This window comes from Azolla caroliniana, unplaced genomic scaffold (assembly GCF_043228905.1).
Source record: "Azolla caroliniana isolate FFs.n. ecotype wild unplaced genomic scaffold, voAzoCaro1.0.p SCAF_17, whole genome shotgun sequence".
In the NCBI taxonomy this organism is placed as follows: domain Eukaryota; kingdom Viridiplantae; phylum Streptophyta; class Polypodiopsida; order Salviniales; family Salviniaceae; genus Azolla; species Azolla caroliniana.
Window position 1 is genome coordinate 6,851,081 of NW_028230452.1, and position 21,460 is coordinate 6,872,540.

The window sequence follows — 21,460 nt, forward strand, 5'->3', positions numbered from 1 at the left end:
ATCACCATTAGCATTTTCTGTTCAACTCTGTTCAACTTTGTTGTGTTCATTAAGTTAAGTTTTTTAATCACCATTGGCATTTTTAATCACCATTAGCACAAAAAAGAAAAGAAAAGGAAAAACATTTGCATCCTCAACTTTGTTCACATCATCGCTTCATTTGCGTCATCATGTCATTCGCATTGTCGCGAAGTTACGTGCATACGTGTGCTACTCGAGCAGGACCACGAGGATCTTAGACAAGGGAGGACACAAGGACTAGGAGGGTGCGAACATTAAGTAACTTGAAAGCTCTTGGGAGTCAAAAGCTCTTCAGACTCGAAGGTTTGTTAGAGTCGAAGGCTCATTAGACTCAAAGCCTTGTCAGAGTTGAAGGGTCCTCGAACTCAAAAACTTATCAAATTTGAAGGTTCCTCAGAGTCAGAGGGAGCGACGAGTTGAACAATGATTACAAAAGGTCTTTATTACACGCTCTAAGGTTGTAATTAAAATCCAAAAAATCCCTCACAATCGTCATGATGAAGGCTTCATGTAGATATTAAAACAAGGGGTTACACAAATATATATATATATATATATATATATATATATATATATATATATATATATATATATATATATATATATAATTAAATTTTTGTAAGCATTAGTGAGTTTATGAGGGTGTAAGTAACAATTGGAAATGGTTCGGTTCAGTTCAAGAGTGGTCAAACCGAACTGTTTAAAAATTTGGAAACCTGCACCGAACCAAACCAAACCACGAAAACGTTAAGTTGAACCCTTAGGTCAAAATCCAACCCGTTAAAACTGTGGTTTCGTGGTTCGATTTCGGTTTTCAACTTGGGTGAAAATTCAAAATTCAAAATTTTTCATTATTTAAAATTTTAAAGATTTTTCCTAAAATGTGAAAATTAGGCTTAAAAATGAAAAGGTTGTTTAAAAGAAAAATGATTATTATTTTAAAAAAAATTAAAAAACCATCAAACTGTTAAAACCAAACCAAACCGTTCACTCCCCAAACCGAAACCAAATTGTTTAAAAAAAATTGAATTTGAATCGAATCATTTAAACAATTAAGCCGCGGGTTCGTGGTTTGGTTCAATTCAAACCGAACCGTTGCCGATTGTTAGGTGTAAGTACAATGAGAACCTCTCTCAGCTCCGTTACATGGTGTGAACAAGTGATAGAATAAAGAAAAAAAAGGTAGGAATAAACGGTGAAGATAAGTTCACAAGTAGAACTTTAGGAGAACATCCTCAAGATTTGGTACAACAACTCAACGAATGAATGCGATGTTGCCTTTTGTCATTGTTGATCTCGCACACCCTCTTGATTCACAACCTTATCCTTCTCTTCGGAATTCGGTAGTATTTTTGTGTTTGTCATCCCCCGCCCCCCTGCCCGACCCAAACAATGAGCTCTCTTCACCCTTTTATAGGTTTTGGGTTACTCCCTCTTAAACAAAAAAAGTGGATGTTTTCTATATTTACATGCACCACGATTTTTTTTACTTGCATGCTTCACCTTTTCCTTTGGCGCCTGATGCTTGCAAAAGAGTAACCATAATGCCATTCATTTATCCAGTTGATCTCCTATAGTCCAAGTAGGACTCCCACTCACAATATGTCTTTCCTACCAGACCTCGATCTATCATCCAACTTTTTTTATGCCTAGTATAACTTGATTCGTCATATGCATTTCCCATACCACAACATTGTCCTCACTCCATTGGTATCCTCAAAGATATAAAAAAAGTTTACGTCCTCAAAAATAAGTAAATCATGTTCACATTGTCCTCTAAGTTTGTGTCCTCCTCTTCATTTGAGTCCCCCCTTTCATTCGCGTACTCACTTCCATTCGCATCCTAACCTCCATTTGCCTCAAAAAGAAAAAGAAAACTAACAGTTTGTGTTCTCCTCTACATTTGCGTCCTAAAAATAAAGAAGATTCGCGTCCTCCCTTGCATTAGCGCCCTCGCTTCATTAGTGTCCTCTACATTTGCCTCCTCGCCTCTGTTCACATCCTCACCTCCATTCATGTCCTCCAAAAAACTTAATACAAAAATGGTTGAAAATAACCAACACTCTTCGAATCTATTTAAATTCAACGCCACACCAACAATAGAGACAACCCAGGAAAACACAAATGTTGAGGCCAACACATCAATCTTGCTAAGTATTATAGAGGGTGGTTGATACAAGAGTAGTCCCAAACATGAATGTTAACAACACTTGGTCAACACACCCCACGAGGTCACTCCGTAGCAATGGGGTAACACAATGGATTGACATAGCTTGACCATCAATATTAAGAAACAACACAAGAACTCCGACCCATAGAGGAAGAAATAGTCATGGATAACACAACTAACAAAAGACGACCAAACACCATCAATTTTGCACAACATAAAGGCGATGCATTTTGAAAAAAAGACCACATATGTGAAGTTACAATGATGATTGACTCACACTCATAGACACCACCATACAAAACCAACAAGAGTGTCCCTCTTCTCAACAGGAACATGGATCAAAGTTGAACCCCCTTGATGTGAATAAGGTCAGAAACAACAAAAGAAAAATGATTGAAAAACAGAGACACAAGATTTTTTAAGTGGAAACCCTAAAACAGGAAAAACTACGAGACCTCTAGGATACCAGAACTTCACAAAAGTGGTCGCATTTGGGCTCAAGCTAAACAATCAAGTAGCCATATGGTTTTGCACCCTTGCCAAAGACCTCATGACCAATTTTGATTATGTCGAGTATTTCGTCATAAATGTTTCTCGGTGATGGAACGAATGGAACCTTATTGACCAATTGTTCTCGCTCAAACAAGAGGCATAAGAAACAGTTAAAGATTACATTCACCGCAACAAGAGTCTACATAGTAGGTGCAACATTGGTGACATAATGTTTGATGACAAACTCGTGAGTTGCTTCACCTATGGGCTTTTGAACGAACTCTACAAAACTTCGTAATCGCTCGGATGTACAGATCATTCATAAAAGCATATTCATTGGTGATGATATTTGAGGATTCTATGACAGGTCTCTAAGTGCCAACACAAGCACTGATGAAGAAACGTGAAAATCCTACCGAACACCCACAAAACCCAACACCAAGACCCTAGAGTGGAAAGATCCCAAGTATACACAATGAGCGAAAACATTCGTTGTCCAACATGTCAAGGATATTACTAGACATGAATGTAAACTCTTAGACGAGTTGTTCTCCCATTACTGTAAATAGTGCAAAGCTTTCGTGATGCATTCAGACAAACTTTGCTAACAAGCACTGGATGGGAGGTTTGGACAAGTACTTGTCGTACAACATCCTTAACCACTGCCAAGATCAACTTGTCCGACTCTACCCACCATCCTATCACAACAACCCCCGCTCCCTCGAATCTGAACGAGACTAACAAGATAAAGATGAAACACCACATGCTGGGTGGAGTACATCCCAATACAACTACAAGAGCCAAGATCAATGCAATGACTATGAGGCTGATGAGGAGGTCCTATCTCACTTCATAGATTATGAAGGTGATCAAATATTGGTCTATGGACTCTTACAAAGTGAACAAGGAGCCCCATGGGAATCGAGGCAGACCAAGACGACATGACCTCTAATACTTCAATTGCCAAGGGTCTCCTATGGCTAGTCATTGGCCAACGAAACACAAATACTACAACCATATGAGACATCACACATGATATAATTACAACGAAGTGTTGGTGATGAAGATCGTCTGTATGCGGAAACAAGAACAACACTAGAATTTGAAGAACAACAAGTTGATGACAGAAGTAAGCAAGATGATCAGATTATCAAATAGAAGGCAACTTGAAAAAGATCAAGATCCCAAGGCCCTCAACAACCTTCTCCTTGCCCTTACGGAATTTGTGTCCCTCTACTTGTCGGCTCCTCCTCATTGGCGTCAACGTCGGCTGCCTCCTTATCCATTCATGCTTATCTAGAATATTTACATGGGATGAAGTTTTTGTATAACCGGTGACAGAACTATGCGTTGTGCGATCTGCCCATAGTGCATATGGAAGCATCTGTGCCCAATTCTTCACCCTTCCGTCACATGCTTTTGCGAGTGCTTTTATGATTGGACTATGTTCTCATTCGATCTTCCCATTTGCTTCTGGATTGTATGCCGTGGTTAGTGTCAACCGAGCTCCATGTTTGGCAAAGAATTCCCTGGCCTTATCGGAGTTCAGTTCACCTCAATCCGCAATCACTTGTCCTACACACCCGTACTTGCAGAACACTTCTTCCAAGAGAAATTGGCATATCACATAACATGTTTTCCTCTGTAGCGCCCAACCTTCTACTTGGTTCGTCAGATCTTCCCGAGCTAATACCAAGTACTTCTTTTGTCCGATCCCGGTTGGCATGGCCACAATGTCGACCATCCATTTAAAGTTGATTGTCCATGAGAATGTCGAATGTAATTCTTCTGGATGTTGAACTCCAGAGTAGATTTGATATTTCTCAAAGCTTTCGGTGAACTCCGCTACATCCTTGTACATATTCTTCCATTGATATTTTTGCTTTATCTTTGCAAATGTTGCCCATGTTCCCCAATGTCCAACCCAATCAGATTTGTGAAATTTGGATATTACTTGTTTTTGTTGTTCCTTTGTGCCAATTACCTGGAGTGGTATACCATTCGGCCTTTTCGGCTCCCTCCAAATTAATCCATTGTTCAAGAAGAGCTTCCGAACTTGCCGTTTCTACCTTCGGATCTCGGCTCTCTTTTCTTTATTGTCCGATGATTCCTCGATTTCTTGTAGCACTTTCCCGATTAGTAAACTTTGTCCCTCGTATTCGTCTTCGCGGAACTCCTGAATTATGTTCACCCGGCATATGTGTGCCGAAGTAAAGTAATCTTCAGAAACTTCTTCATTATCCGATTCGACTATGTCATCTTCAAACTGGGCCCTTGATAACATATCCGCTACTGCGTTGTCTTTTCCCGAGATGTGTCGAACCTCCAGATTAAGTGACTTTACATATGCAATCCATCCTAGCATAGCCACATCCGGTACCATGCAACATCGCATCATCCTGAGTATTGGAAGACAATCCGTTTCAATCACTACTTCGGCTCCGATAAAATAATCTCGACATGACTCCCCATAGTTCTCTTTTAACTTTTGCATATCCATGTTGCCTTTCGTTGAAAACCTTTGGTCCGAATCGAATTGGGTATCGTGAACCATCTAAGTCGACTTGGTTGATGACCCACCCGATCCCGGTTGAACTTGTATCAACCGTTACTATGACGGTCGGTCATAGTTCGGCTTCATAAGTGCGTCTGACCTCCGTAGTGTTTTCTTGAGCTTCCTCATGGCTTTAGTATGTTCCGGTCTCCATTCGAACTTCTTACCCTTCCTCAACAAGTGATAGAGTGGTTCTGCAATGTGTGCATAGTGAGGAATCTATATGTGATAAAATGCACATGCACCAAGAAACCTTCGAACTTTGGATTGTGACTCATATATTTCTTTCATAGCTTGAATCACATTGATCTTGACTGTTGATGGTCTTCGGCCGTAGGGCCCACATAGATGTCCGACTACCAATATCTCTTCTTGTCCGAATGTCGATTTCTCTTCTAACTTCTGTAGCACTTTCTCACAATCACGAATATGGTCGACTACGAACTTTCGACATCCCTGATCATGTATATTCTCATCTTTTTCTTCCACTACATGTCCTTTCATCGGAATGTCATCTAGGAACGACATTGTTATCTCCAGAATGCAGTCCCGAAGCACCTTGTTCATTGCATTCATCATATGTGCAACCGAGTTCGTTGCCCCTTGTGGTAGCGTACACATCCAAACTAACCCTATCAGTGTCGCATTGTAGTGATATTCTAGGTATCCACGAGTCACTAGTTGGAATTGGTCATACCTAGAGTATAGCTCTCCGATGGAGTATATCGCACTCTTGGCAAAAACTTTTGCAAAATCATCCACTATCGGACCGACTCCGGAGTTCCGGATCGTGATCTTGTTCACCGGTTGCAAATCTTGAATAAACCGGAGTGTCCCATTCTTCTTTGGAACCGTAAACCATCAATTTGAGTACAAAGTGTTTGATGGCTCTAGAATCCCCATCGCCACCTTCTCCTTGAGCAAGTCAATGATTTTCGGAATATGCTCCAGTGGTGTCGGAATCAATTTCAAGTTCCACGACACATGTTCAATCGTGATGATCACCATCGGCTCCACTATCTTCAGATCAACGCACCCTATCTCTCTTGATATGAATGCAAATGCTTTTCCATGCTACTCCAACATCTCATGAAATCATTCTTCTTCATTTGGTAAGAGGAACCCATCTCCACCAATCCGAAGTTTCTTCCGGGTCTCATTCATGAAGGTACGTCCGATATCCACAAACCTTCAAAGTGTCGGATCTCTCGAGACTTCTTTCCTCTTTTGTTCACTATTAGAGGGTAATGGTCCTGCAAACGATTTCACCTTCTTTTCCATGGTCTTATATCTCGTACATTCCATTGCTTCTTCTTTGTGGAGCACATCTAGCCCTATTTCCGCAATGATCTTGTACATCTCGACCGATGCCACCGGAACTATCCGATCTCCTTGGCTATTCTCTTCCAAAAGTTCTTCAAGTCATTGTAGCATCCTTCTCTATAACAATCGGCTTAATGACTCAATTTGGTTCAGTTCAAGTTTGGGTTTTTTTTAATGGTTCGGTTCAGTTTCAACAGTAACGGTTGAATGGTTTTTTTTTTTTTTTTAATTCAAAAAAAAATGTACAAAAAAAATAAATTTGTTTTAAAATAATCTTTTCATTTTCATGCCTTATTCTCACATTTTGGGAAAATTTAAAAATTTAAAATAATGAAATTTTTAAATTTTTATATTTGACTTGAGTTGAAAATCGAAACTGAACCATGAAACCGCGGTTTAATGGCTTAACGGTTTGAAAAAAATTAATGGTTCCGTTTAAAGGTTTCGTGGTTCGATTCAAGTTTCAACATCTCTAAATAGTTCGGTTTAGACCCTCTCAAACCAAACCGTTGCCGATTGTTACTTTTGTAGAACACTTCTTCGACTACCCCCATGATTTCTTCGTCTTCTTTTATGATTGATGTAGACCGTAGCTGATCCTGCATCTTTGGGAATTCTTTCCTCATTACTCCATTCACAAGCATATACCTAGATGCCCCACCCGGACTGATCTGTACTTGCTTCACTCCAACAACTTTCTGCCAATGTGGGGTATGAGGGCTTCTCGGACTACCACTTCCCCACTCCGCAACAGTTCACTTTAAAAATCCATTTTTGTTTGGGATAAGAGCTCTCTCTTGTTCCTTTCATGATTCGATGGCACAATCAGAAATTGAATAGTTTTACCTCCACTTTGGCTCCAAATCCATGCAAAAGTTGCTCCGTTATCGAGCACTTTTGTTTCCATCCGTGTAGATGTGATAAAGGGTTGCCCGAGTATTACAGAATGTGAGACCTCATCTTGCACGAAGAAGTTTTGATCAATCTCTACATCTCCGATCTTCACCGTCACATTCGGATAAGCCGCAAATAAGTCTTTCGTTGCTTTAGTGGCTGCCTGAATCTTCCATCCATGACTGGTGTTAATAGGCCACTTTTCCTTTCGGTACAAATCCTTGGTCATTAGATTGATCTCCGATCCATGATAAATAAACACAACTACGGGCTCTTTGATGTTTCCAATCTGGACAACAGTCTCCGTAGTTGCATGTGCCCAGTGTAGCTTTGTGTAGTGGGAGTTCAGAATCTCATCCTCCATTTCCATATCGTTCATTAGAATGGTATTTGCATTCACCCTTGGAGCATTTGATTCTTCAGTAGCTTGCATCTTTCTTTTTAAAGATCCACAAGGAGATCGTGGAGTTCTTTCTTTGCTATTCCGAGCAATTCCCGGAGCGAAACTCCACCCGACGATCAATGATTCTCTCTTCAAACTCCTTCATTAGGTCTGTCTATCTATCATGGATGAACAATTGGGGGTAAAGAGATGGGGAAGTTGATGAGATAGGGAGATCGAGAAGTTGATGACAATGAGTAAAAATATCTATTCCATGACTAGTGTTGATCTCCTTGATGTTAACAAGGGAGAGAAACCCTTTTTATACATGTAGTGATGCATGATAAGCATGCTCATGCCAAGTCTTACATACTATAATATCAAGCATACTAATTCTTGCATGCCAAGTCCTACATACTCAATCTTACATACTGAGTCTTACATACTGGGTGTCAAGATTCGAACTCCTAACATAACCATGTTATAATTGAGTGTTATGTGTTAACCACACATCTAGCATATAATCATGTATATACTTCCTCATTGTAGGTTTTAGGTAGTATCATGTGCATAATTTCTCCCTTGTATTATTAACACTTGGCACATGCATGCATACCTACTACCTACATGCTCTATTGTATCACATGCGTGCAACAGGTATGCATGCCACTTAGTATAAATAGTTGAGTTCACCTTGAAGGAATTCAAGGTGAACAACGCCAGTCATGAACATATCAATCTAGTATTCTCATTTCGCCCAATCTTGTCTCCTTAATCTTCATCTCTATCTTTATGCTCTTGTGTCATTCCATCATTGCTCTGTTGTAGCCTCATCATCCGTGCTCCGTCTTAGTCTGTGCTTGGTGTGTCCGTGACAGTTTGAACACCAACGGGAGTGAGCGGCCTTGTGCGGCCCTCATCGGGAACTAGAATATGAACACGAATGGGAAAGAAACTAAAAAATAGAGACAATGATGAGGAGAAACTAAAAAATAGAGACAATGAAGCGATGTTGATGATGGTACGGTGACGATGGTAACTCTAGAAGCAAGGGCGATGACGGAGACGGGTGATGCTTCTAGTTGGAAGGTGAACAAATTGTCATGGACACACCAAGTGCGGACTAAGACGGAAGTGATGACGGAATGACACAAGAGCATAAAGATAGAGATGAAGATTAAGGAGAGAAGATGGGCAAAACGAGAATACTAGATTGATATGTCCATGACTGGCGTTGTTCACCTTGAATTCCTTCAAGGTGAACTCAATTATTTATACTAAGTGGCATGCATACCTGTTGCACGCATGTGATACAATAGAGCATGTAGGTAGTAGGTACGCATGCATGTGCCAAGTGTTAATAATACAAGGGAGAAATTATGCACATGATGCTACCTAAAACCTACAATGAGGAAGTATATACATGATTATATGCTAGATGTGTGGTTAACACATAACACTCGATTATAACATGGTTATGTTAGGAGTTCGAATCTTGACATTGGGTCTTACATACTAGGTCTTACATACCACTCTTTATACAAAGGTTTGAAGTCTAAAGTTTGTCTAGGAGAAATATATATACAAGGGCCTACAGTTCACATTCGAGTCGATGTTCATGACATTATCCTCCCCTTAAGTGCCGACTTCAAGAAGGTGCGGGTTTGTGAGGATATCGAAGAAGAAAATGATGAACCACTTCTGGGGCATTTAGTAAATTTCTACCGGGCTCCCATGTAGACTTAGAGATGGGATATCCTTTCCACAATACCAGATACTGGAGCTTTCGTCGGCTCTTGCGTGAGTCTAGAATGGTCTCGACTTCATACTCATCCCCGGCCACCAAAGCCATAGGGGGAGGTGGCTCGATGCTTCTTCCTGGAATTGAGGATGGATGATAGAGCTCAAGAAGTGATGCATGGAAGACATTGTGAATTCGGTAGTGTGACGGAAGAGCAAGACGGAAAGCCACAATGTTGAGTTTATCAATGATGCGGAATGGGCCCAACTTTTTGTAATCAAGTTTGTTGCATGGGCGAGTTGTCGGAATATGCCGACGTAATAGCCATACCATGTCACCGACTTTAAAATCAGGCGCAACCCATCGATGTTGATCAGCCTTCTCTTTGTGTTGTTCTTGAGCAATTGAGAGTTCTAGGGATAGGTCATGATGCACTTCTTTCATCAGATGAGCTCGTTCTTCAGCAAATGGATTCACAAAACCAACAGGGATAACTATACTAAAGCGTGGGTGGAACCCATAATTTGCGAAGAAGGGTGTTACACTAGTTGATGTGTGGAGAGTATTGTTGTAGGCGAACTCAGCCATTGGAAGAAATTTGATCCAATCATCTTGCGGATAACTTATCATACATCAAAGATATTGCTCTAGGATCTGATTTACTCATTCCGTTTGGCCATCTGTCTCAGGATGGAAGGCTATCGAAAATTTTGTGGAAGTTCCAAGAGTTTGGAAGAGGCGCTTCTAGAAATGAGACATAAATTGGGAACCACGATCAGAGATAATGTCATCCGGTAAACCATGAAGGCGCACAATATTTGTTAACAATAGATCTACTGTTTCCATCCCTGAAATTGCTTTATAACATGGAATAAAATGTGCCATCTTTGTGAATCTATCCACCACCACTAATATTGAATTGAATCCCTCAATGTCAAGAAGGTCGGTGATAAAATCCGTCAAGATGGAGGCCCATGGCCTACTTGGAATTGGCAAAGGTTGAAGTAGACCGTAGGGACGATGATGTATTGCTTTGGCGCAGGCACATGTATCACATGTTTTCACACATTGTTTAACAAGTTTCCAAGGTTGTGGCCACCAATAACTTCTAGAGATTAACTCCAAAGTTTTTGCAACACTAAAATTTCCAGCTAGGGTGTCATCATGGCATTCCTTCATGATACAGATACGACAAGGATCATCTGGGACATACATTAAGTTGTTCCGAAAAAGAAAATCATCTCAAAACATAAATTGTTCTTGACTATTCCGTACCTCCTTTATGGTTGATTTGTTGACTCGATTATCCTTAATTTCTTTTGCAAATTTGTTGGTGGTAATATTTGTGGCTATTGTATTGAGTAATGATTCATCTGCACCCATATAAGCTGCAAAGAGCTGAATCTGATGTGGCTGTCGGAGACAACGTGATTGTTGATTGTAGGTCTCATCTCCTAGTTGAATTTCGAATTCCGAACGCCGAGATAGGGCATCAACTTTACCATGTTGGGCACCGAGACGAAAAACAATTTGAAAGTCATAGTTAGCCAGGAAGGTCGACCATCACGCTTGCCTCCAATTCAAAATGCGAGTAGTGGTGAAGTAGACGAGGTTCTTGTGATCGGTCACCACTTGGACACGGTGTTGGGCGCCTACTAAGTAAGGACGCCATTCTTCAAAGGCTCCAATAATCACAGAGAGTTCTTTGTCATAAACTGGGTAGTTGATCTCGGGAGGTGTAAACTTCCGAGAATAAAAGGCAATAGGATGAAGAATCCCATTGTTATCTGATTGAGAGAGAATGACACCAATGGCGAAGTTAGAGGCATCAGCTTCGATCGTAAATGGTTTGGTCAGATCTGGGTGTAGAAGTACCAGAGCCGAGGTAAAAGCTTTTTTTAGTGTCTTGAATGCTACTTGGGTTATGGGAGTCCAACAAAAAGGGGAATCCTTCTGAGTGAGTGCTATAAGTGGTTGCGCCAATGTAGAGAATCCTTGAATGAATCGACGATAGAAGTCGGCAAAACCCAAAAATGATTGCACATTGTTGAGAGATCAAGCTCAACTTAGTTTAGTTAGTTAGTCAACACATGTAACTTAGTAGTTACCTAGATAGAATCTAGTTAATGTGTTGACCATAAAGCCTTCAATAGGATTTTGTACTCGAGTGGGATACATTGTAGATCCACCACTCCATGCTCATTTAATATAGGACTTACACGTTGTACCTATATTCTCCTAGCACATGTGCACCCTTGCACATGAAACCTATATATACCTCATTGAAGGTATTTTTGTATTTGATGATATTTACCTTTTAATATACTTTATCATCCCCCATCTTGTTTTTGTGCTCATAAATGTACTTCTCTCTCTCTTCCTCTCACGCACACATACACGCACATATCACTTAATCTTCTGCTATGTAATCACATAATTAGGTAATAATTATTCCTTAATTAATTACCTAATCCTTAACATGGTATCAGAGTGTGTGGTTTAGCATATACACTAAGCCCACCTGACACTCCGTGATTGTGTGTTCAAAATGCCGACGACAAATTCCGGCCATCCGCTACCGTAGTGCCGCTACGTAGCACAAGTACGTGATCGAAGAAAGAAGAGCCAACAAGGAAGACACAAAACAACATGAACACACAAATGGGTAGCTCACTCCCTAGAAAAAAGCTAGACCGGAGCAATTATTCATCTTCGGAGTACAAGATGACCCAATACCTCGTCGGCCAAGGGTATTGGAGCTACATCAACAGCGCACTTGAGAACAAGCCCGACAACACAAACGCCAACTACCCAATGTGGGAGCAAGGAGTGAATCGGGTAATGTATTGCTTGGCAACATGTGTCCACGACCATATGCTTAGCCACATTCGAGACACCAAGATGCCTAAAGAGGTGTGGGAGACCTTAAAGAAAATGTTCGCCGCCAACACGACCGCCCGCAAACTTCAAGTCCGGCAAGAGTTGAATAACATTCGGCAAAAAGACATGTCCGTGTCGGAGTACACCGCCAAATCAAGAGCATTTGTGACTCGCTTGGCTCCATCAACATAAACGTCGAGGAAGACGAGATGGTTAAAGTATGCTTGGGCAGCCTCGCACAACGATTTGATCTACTATGGATGGCAATCTTGGCGAGAGATAACCCTCCTTCGTTCTTTGACCTCCAATCGATGTTATTGGTCGAAGAAAACCATGTCCGAACCAAAAGCAAGGCACCGGAAGGACAAATGTTCTTCTCGAATTCGGACAGTGGTCGTGGATGAGGTCTTGACGGTAGAAGAGGAAGCCATCGAGGAACCTTCGAAAGAAGGGGGAGCTTCCAAGCTGAACAAGGTCGGCAAACAAGGCCTGCAACTTGCAATTATTGCGGCAAAATCGGCCAGTATGAGGCGGAGTGTCGGAAGAAAAGAAGCGAGTCGGCGTCGACAAGCTGACAACTCACAAAGTACGCCAACAACTCCAAATACGATGATTACAACAGACTATTCGTAATGAGGCATAGAGCGAACTCTATGACGGCCTCCAACTCTGCAAGCGCCTACAACTCGGAAGACGTGTGGTTCGTCAATTCTGGCGCCTCACATCACATGACATCTCACGACGAGTGGTTTCGTGATTTACGAACGTTGGATCGACCTGGCTTCATAGAGAGGGGAGATGACACCACGCACCCCATTCGGCACATCGGCAATGTCCCATTCGGGTAAGAAGGCGAGAAAACTTGCATAAAGAATGTCTTGCTCGTGCCCACAATAATGAAGAATTTGGTCTCGGTCTGCCAAATCGTGGAGCAAGGCATGCAAGTCCGCTTCAACAACGAAGGTTGTTTCATTGAGAAAGATGGTCGACTCATAGCGAAGGGGCGGAGAGACGACCGAATGTTCATCCTCTATTTGAACGAGGTGAAATTGGCAATGTACGCTAAAGGTCTAAAAAATGAGAAGAACATCGAGTTGTGGCACAAAAGAATCAGCCACATCAACCTCCAACGGCTCCGATCTATGCAAACAAAGGGAGTCGTCATCGGACTTCCGACATTCGAGTCGAAACGAGTCGACCGAGTATGCGAAGCGTGTCAACTCGGCAAACAACATTGATTCCCATTCCCGAAGGAGAGCTCTGCAAGCAAAGGCCTGCTCGATGTCATACACTCGGATGTATGGGGACTGGCTCAAACACCGACGATCGGCGGATGCCGATACTAACCAGTCGGCACATTCGATGCCTACGATCGGATGGAGGAAAGGAGTACTTCTCTGACGAGTTCACCTCCTACCTCCAAAGTGAAGGCATTCCGAGAGAATTCTCATGCCGACACACACCCCAACAAAATGGAGTCACCGAAAGGAAAAATCGGCAAATACTCGAGGTAGCACGCGCCATGATGCATGAGAAGCATATGCCGAATTTCTATTGGGCCAAAGTGGCATCCACGGCCGTCTATCTCATGAACCGGTGCACCACCAATGAAGTCCATGAGCTAATTCCATATGAGCTCCTCGTCGGAAGGAAGCCGATCCTGTCGCACCTCAAGGTGTTCGGAAGCATTGCGAATGTACGCATCCCGAACGAACAATGACAGAAGCCCGATGCGAAGTCGGAGGAATGTATCCTCATAGGATACTCGTCCGAGAAGAAGGCGTACAAGTGTTACAACCCTTCTACCCGAGCAGTTCGGGTAAGTCGAGACGTAGTCTTTGACGAGTCTGCATCGTGGTACGTACCAGAGGCAACTTCGACTCCGACTTCGGTCGACCCGGAATCCGCCGAACAAGAGGTAGAAGATGGAGATCGCTTCGAACACATGTTCGAAGAAAGTCCGATTACGACCGAGCTTAGTGGGCCACAAGAGCCCCCACGTGACCCAAGCATGTCGCGGCCAAGTACGAACTTGGACAAAGGCAAAGGTAAGATGCCTGAATACGAAGTCGATCACCCCAACGACAATGATTCGGATGGATCGGCTCCCTCACTAGATAGTGAGTTCGGTGTACCCATCATGCGTACACCCAGAGTAAAGAAGGTGCTCACATCGGCGAGCGAAAAATTTTGATGCTCTTCTAGAGAGAAGAATCCCGTCGCTCGGCTCGGCTACAATGAGTATATGGCCCATCATTACGCCTTTGCGATGAAGGTAGCGGCCGATCAAGAGCCCAAGAGCTCCACCGAAGAGGCTCGTAACCCACGATGGGTGGAAGTAGTCGACCTTCACCCACACGCTACAAGCCTTCGTCACCGGCTTGAGGGGGAGGATTCGAGATTGCCACGGCGAACAAAGCCGAAGGCTGGACGGAAGCCGCACAGAAGCCGACATCGAAAGTCAGACAATGCCGAAAACAACACCGGATGTCGGACGCCTCACACTTGAGCTCTAGGGGGCGTGTTGAGAGATCAAGCTCAACTTAGTTTAGTTAGTTCGTCAACACATGTAACTTAGTAGTTACCAAGATAGAATCTAGTTAATGTGTTGACCATAAAGCCTTAAATAGGATTTTGTACTCGAGTGGGATACATTGTAGATCCACCACTCCATGCTCATTTAATATAGGACTTACACATTGTACCTATATTCTCCTAGCACATGTGCACCCTTGCACATGAAACCTATATATACCTCATTGAAGGTATTTTTGTATTTGATGATAGTTAATGATATTTAGCTTTTAATATACTTTATCATCCCCCATCTTGTTTTTGTGCTAATAAGTGTACTTCCTCTCTCTTCCTCTCACGCACACATACACGCACATATAACTTAATCTTCCGCTACGTAATCACATAATTAGGTAATAATTATTCCTTAATTAATTACCTTGACCCTGGTGGGAACTTCCCACTGTTGAACCGTTTCGACTTTCTTCTCATCCATAGTGATACCATCAGATGAAATGACATCCCGAGGAATTCAACTGAGGTTCGATCAAACTCACACTTTTCGGGTTTCGCATAAAGTCCATGTTCCCGAAGTTTGGTCAAGATAAGTCGAACATGCTTGGTGTGCTATATGTAGTCCTGTGAGAAGATAAGTATGTCATCGAGATAGATGACCATAGATTGGTTTAGATATTCTCGGAAGATGTCATTCATCATATCCTAGAAATCGGCAGGAGCATTTGTGAGACCAAATGGCATTACCATGTATTCAAAATGCCCATACCTGGTTCAAAATGCCACTTTTCACTCATCGCCAGGCTTGATACGCACCAAGTTGTAGGCGCCTCTGAGATCGATTTTGGAGAATATACGCCCAACCCGAAGTTGGTCGAGGAGTTCGGGGATTAGAGATAGTGGATAGCGGTTTCGAACCATGACTCGATTGAGCCCACGATAGCCGGTACATAGGCGCAACGTTCCATCTTTCTTTTTGACAAATAGAATAGGAGAGCCAGCTGGAGATTTTGAGTGGCGAATAAATCACTTTGCAAGATTCTCTTCAATGTATATTTTGAGGGTCTTGAGTTCAGGTTCAGATAACCCATAGATAGGGCCAAATGGAGGACAAGCACCATCTTTCAAGTTAATTGGACAATCGTATGGGCGATGTTTGGGTAGGCGGTCAACATTTTTCTTCTCAAATACAACAGAGAAATCATTGTATTTTGATGGAAAAGAGCTAGTACATAGGGTAGTATCTGGAGTGGACATGACCGCCATGTCCTTAGAATTAGAAATGGATGCAATCAACATTGTATCGCTTACCCGAGCAAGAGTTGGAACTGTTTCCGAGGCCGACACGGGACTAACTATGGATGTTGTTTCTATTGGAGCAACCACTGACATGGTTCTCACAGAAGAGGAAATGGGAGCGACCGATAACCTGGTCCTCACTGGAGCAGAAATGGGAGTTGCCCCTGAAACATGGGTGCGAGCGACCGTTGACACGGTCCTTACTGGAGCAGAAACTTGAATCGGAGCAACCATTGATGTGGTTCTCACTGGAGCAGAAATGGGAGTTGTCCCCAAAACATGAGTGGGAGGAACCGTTGAGACGATCCTCAACGGAGTAGGCGGCCAAACAAATGGCGAAGCATTGGCTCGAAGAAGGGTGGACGTAATACCTTGTGAGTGAAAATTCGAGGTGAAATTGATGGAGCAAGATCGCCAATCCACGACTCAATTGTGAGTTTCGAGCCATGATAACCCCAAGATGATAGGATGTTGAGGTGATGTGATGAGGTTAAAAGTGATTTCTTCCTGGTGGGTTCCTATGTGGAGACCCAATGGAATTGTTGTATTTGTGATGGCACCAGAAGAGAGCGTTCAACTGTCGATCACTTCAACTAGAATCGGGACGGTTAATTTGTTGCTTGGAATGTTGTGTTTCCGGGCAAACATGATGTCATTAAAGCACGACGTAGCCCCAGAATCCAACAAAGCTTTTGTCTTTAGAGTGGTAGAGCCAAACTGAAGAGTGATCGGAATCGTGAAACTTGTTGTCGAGGAAGTTGGTTGATTGGGCCCTTGACATAATTTTCAACTCTTGTGGTCCAAATGCACAACCCCTACTACAACTGGACATTGGAGTTTTCCTGTTGGCCGAAAATGTCAACCCCATCCACACGATGTGGTGTTTGACGGGGTCCCTTTTTTGGGCAAGAGTGGATCAAATGGTCAGGGCCGCCACAATAGAGACATAAATTGTTGGCCTGTCGATGTTGTCGTTGCGCATTAGTCAATGGTCGATAGCGAATTCAATCGATCTCCATTGGCGAGCTAGAATCTGTGGCGGGAGTTGAAGATGAAGTGGAGGATGACATGGGAGGCGGTGTCGTCAACCATGGTAGGTGACTTCGCGTAGAGGCTAGCCAAGGTGGATGGATCCGGTGAGGACGTTCCTCTTGCTGGAACTCAAAGAGACGGTTATCACAGCGCACAACTTGGGAAATAGCATCATTTAAAGATGTGGGCTCAAGAAAATTAAGTAAAAGATTTTTTATCTCACCTCGTAATCCTCGACGGAATTGATCGAGGAGGGCTTGTCCGTCCCACTCGACATCGCATTCGAGATGACAAAATTTAGATGCATAGATTAATGTTGCACGATCGCCTTGTTGTAACGCATATAGTTTGTTGAGTGCAGCTCGTCGTTTGTCAGTTTCCCCAAAAGTTGCCTCAAATTCGGTAAGAAATGCTTGGAAGTCATTCAAGAGAGGTGAAGAGGTCTCCACTAGAGGGGCAAACCAAGCTTGTGCTTGTCCTGTCAGCAACGTGCCGATGAGCCCAACTTGTCGAAATTCATCAGAATAGCGTTGGGGTTGATGACGAATAATAAGGCCGATTTGGTTGATGAAACCTCTTAGCCGTGACCTTGTTCCATTGAATTTTTCTAGCAAGCTGACATTGGGTTCTATAGCATAAGGGTCAACAATCGGGTGAGGTATAGCCGGTGTGGCTGCTTGAAGTTCTTGAACAGAGTTTCGCAAGTTCGCATTTTCATGTTGGAGTTGTTGCACGACCGCCAAAATTTGCTCAAGATTACTAGATAATTCTGACATGATAGTGTATTGAGAAAGAAGGAAAGAAGGAAAGAAGGAGATCAATCTGTCACGGATGAACAATTGGGGGTAAAGAGATGGGGAAGTTGATGAGATAGGGAGATCGAGAAGTTGATGACAATGAGTAAAAATATCTATTCCATGATTGGTGTTGATCTCCTTGATGTTAACAAGGGAGATCAACCCTTTTTATACATGTAGTGATGCATGATAAGCATGCACATGCCAAGTCTTACATACTATAATATCAAGCATACTAATTCTTACATGCCAACTCTTACATACTCAATCTTACATATTGGGTCTTACATACTGAGTTTTACATACTAGGTCTTACACGCCACTCTTTATACAAAGTTTTGAAGTCTAAATTTTGTCTAGGAGAAATATATATACAAGGTCCTAAGGTTCACATCCGAGTTGATGTTAATGACACTATTGTTCAATGTCCGAGGCGAGTTTGAATGTCGGAATCGGTTTCCGTTTTCCTTTTCCTTCGGAATTCCAGCTCTCCGATGTCTTCAATGGTCTGGACGCATCATCCATGCGCCGTCGTTTCTCATCCACATACACATCATGTAACTGACGTAGAGCATATACGCTATTCTTATCTACAGGGCACTCCCATCCCGTAACTTCTCGGATGCCTTCCGCGGTGCTTCAGACCTCATCAGAGTCAGTTTTCTCGGAGATTTCTAGCACTTCCGGCTAGAAAGATGACTTCTCTCTAGATGTTTCACCCACACATATTCCTGCGGTTGTCGCATAATTTCTTTTTGCCGCAATCTCCTTCTCTAGGACCTTCTTCATGCCGCCTTTTCGGAGGTTCGGTTGAAGTGGCTTCCGAGAGTCCATTGAATGGATCCAATTTCCCTCGTAGTAGATGAGATCCTGTCGTAAAGCGTCCTTGTGCTCATCACAATCTTTCCGATCATGTTCGGTGTTTTCCCACCATATGAATCGACAGTTCATATACTTGGAACTTGTGGGACAGTCTTCCGACTTCTTCACCATCAGGATTTTCAGATTCTCACTCCTTCAGTAACTACTCCACCATGCTGGCATCAATTTCCTTCTCGGTCGTAGTCTCCCGAGCCCATGGTTGATGGTCTTCCAATCCGACTCTTGATCTTGGAATTGGTTCTGAACCCTTTTTTCTTCATTAACAAGCCATTGCCCCCTCTTTATGTATCGCGTGAGGATTTCCTACATATTCTCCCCTGTATTGGTGAGGCCACTCTCAGTAGTCGTATCCTCTAGAAGCACTCTAAGACCTTTCTGGTCCCAGACGTCCACGGCTCGTAAGAACATGATCACTTTGTCTGGTGCAAGGATAGCTTGATATCTCATAGACAGCCTCCCAAATCGACTTCAAATGCTGAAAAGACATCGAGGACCTTCAGCCCCTTGTCCAGTGTTTCCACCCAATCTTCAAATCCTCTCTGTGTTGCCTTGGAGGAGTCCTCGATAGCGAACGTAGTCTTCAACGCTTCTACAAATGACGCCCACGTCGGATTTTGTTGTCGTATCCCGTGGATAGTCCCTTGCAGCCCATCCGTAGCCACCCGATTGAAGGATGTAACTTGCAATCATTCCGATATTCCGCACCGTAGCATCTCCGCCTTGTAGTCCCACAAATAACGTGACACATCCTTCCCGTTGAATTGCCCGTTTCATTGCACGAGCTGTTCTACTGCCGCCACAATCTCGGACATCGTGCGTTGTTCTTGTAACATCCACTCAAACATCATCATCATGTTGTTAGGATCTTGTTGATTCTCCATCTCCTTGTTGCTCGTTTTCATGTCGGGTTCACCAAATGTATCGTGCCTTTCGGCGCCGGATTGTTGCGTGAGTCAGGTGGGAACCGCTAGGGTTTTGGACTAGGAGGAGAAAGAATTTGAAATGAGTCTAATTATGAATAGATTGCAAGAAAGAGAGATAGGAAACTCATGAATTCGACAAGTATACTATATTAATCAATACTTAGAAAAGAATATGAATTTTGATTGAAAGAGAGTAATAGATAGAAAACTTTGTGAATCCCACGAGTATAATATATTAATCAACCCTTGTGAAGAAAAATTAACAACAACCCCTCACAATTTGCCCCTCACAATTTTTATATAGTGATGGGAGAGACTAAGTATATCTTACGACATGCAAACATGATGCTTTTTCTGTAACTCGAGTGTTCATGCACACTAGATGTCTTAGTTTTTTCTATCATACTTTTTTTTTTCTTTTTAACTCAAGTGTTCATGCACACTAGATGTACATGAATAACTTTCTTTATCATGATTTTTCTTTTAACTCGAGTTATTATGCATGAATAACTTTTCTTTCATGTTTATCTAGAATATCTACGTGGGATTAACTTTTGTATAACAAGAATCTATAATTATAACACTCATAATGTGTTAGTACAATGGTAACGATTGGAATTGTTAATATGGAGGTACAAGGTTCAAATCTTGTCGTATGCATGTAACATAATTATTTTAGTATTCTCTCTTATTTCTTTATACTTAGTCAATCGGGTACTCTACACATATTTTACGTAGTGGACAAGGCACACTACGACAACGTACTGCAATTCCATGTCACCATTGAGAACATGCTCGCACACAAAGTGGTAATGCACTTCGATGTGCTTTGTCCGAGCATGGAATATGGGGTTCTTTTCAAATTGGATATTGTTGGGGTTGACGCCGTAGACCACCGTTGGATCAAACACCTCCACCTACAGATCCTTTAGTAGCTGCTTTAGCCAAATGTCTTCGCATGTAGCGATAATCGCTCCTCTATACTCGTTCTCAGTGCTCGAGAGTGCCACTGTCAGCTGCCTCTTGCTGTGCCAAGTGATTGCCGCACTCCCGAAGGAGAATGCATATCCCGATGTTGATCTGCGATCACCTACACTTCTGGCCCAATCAACATCAGTGTATCCGACCAAATCTTTGAGTACACCTGTCTGATATAGCATCCCACGATCCTTCGTGGCGCTGACATATCACAATATTCTTTGCGCGCACTGAAGGTGATAAGATGTCGATTGCGACATGACTTGACTAATCAAGCCAAATGGATAATTGAGGTATGATCGGGTGATTGTCAGATAGATGAGGCTTCCAACAATTTTCCGGAAACGTGTTGCGTCGCAAGACGGCCCTAATCCGTGGCAAAGTTTTATATTTTTGTCCAGAGGAGTCGAGATGGATTTGCAATTCTTCATACCGAACTTGAAGAGCATATTCAACATGTAATGCATTTGGCTGATCAATATGCCTTCCGAGGTGCAGACCAATTCGATCCCAAGGAAATAGTGAAGGTCCCCCAAGTCCTTCATTTCGAATGATGTCGCCAA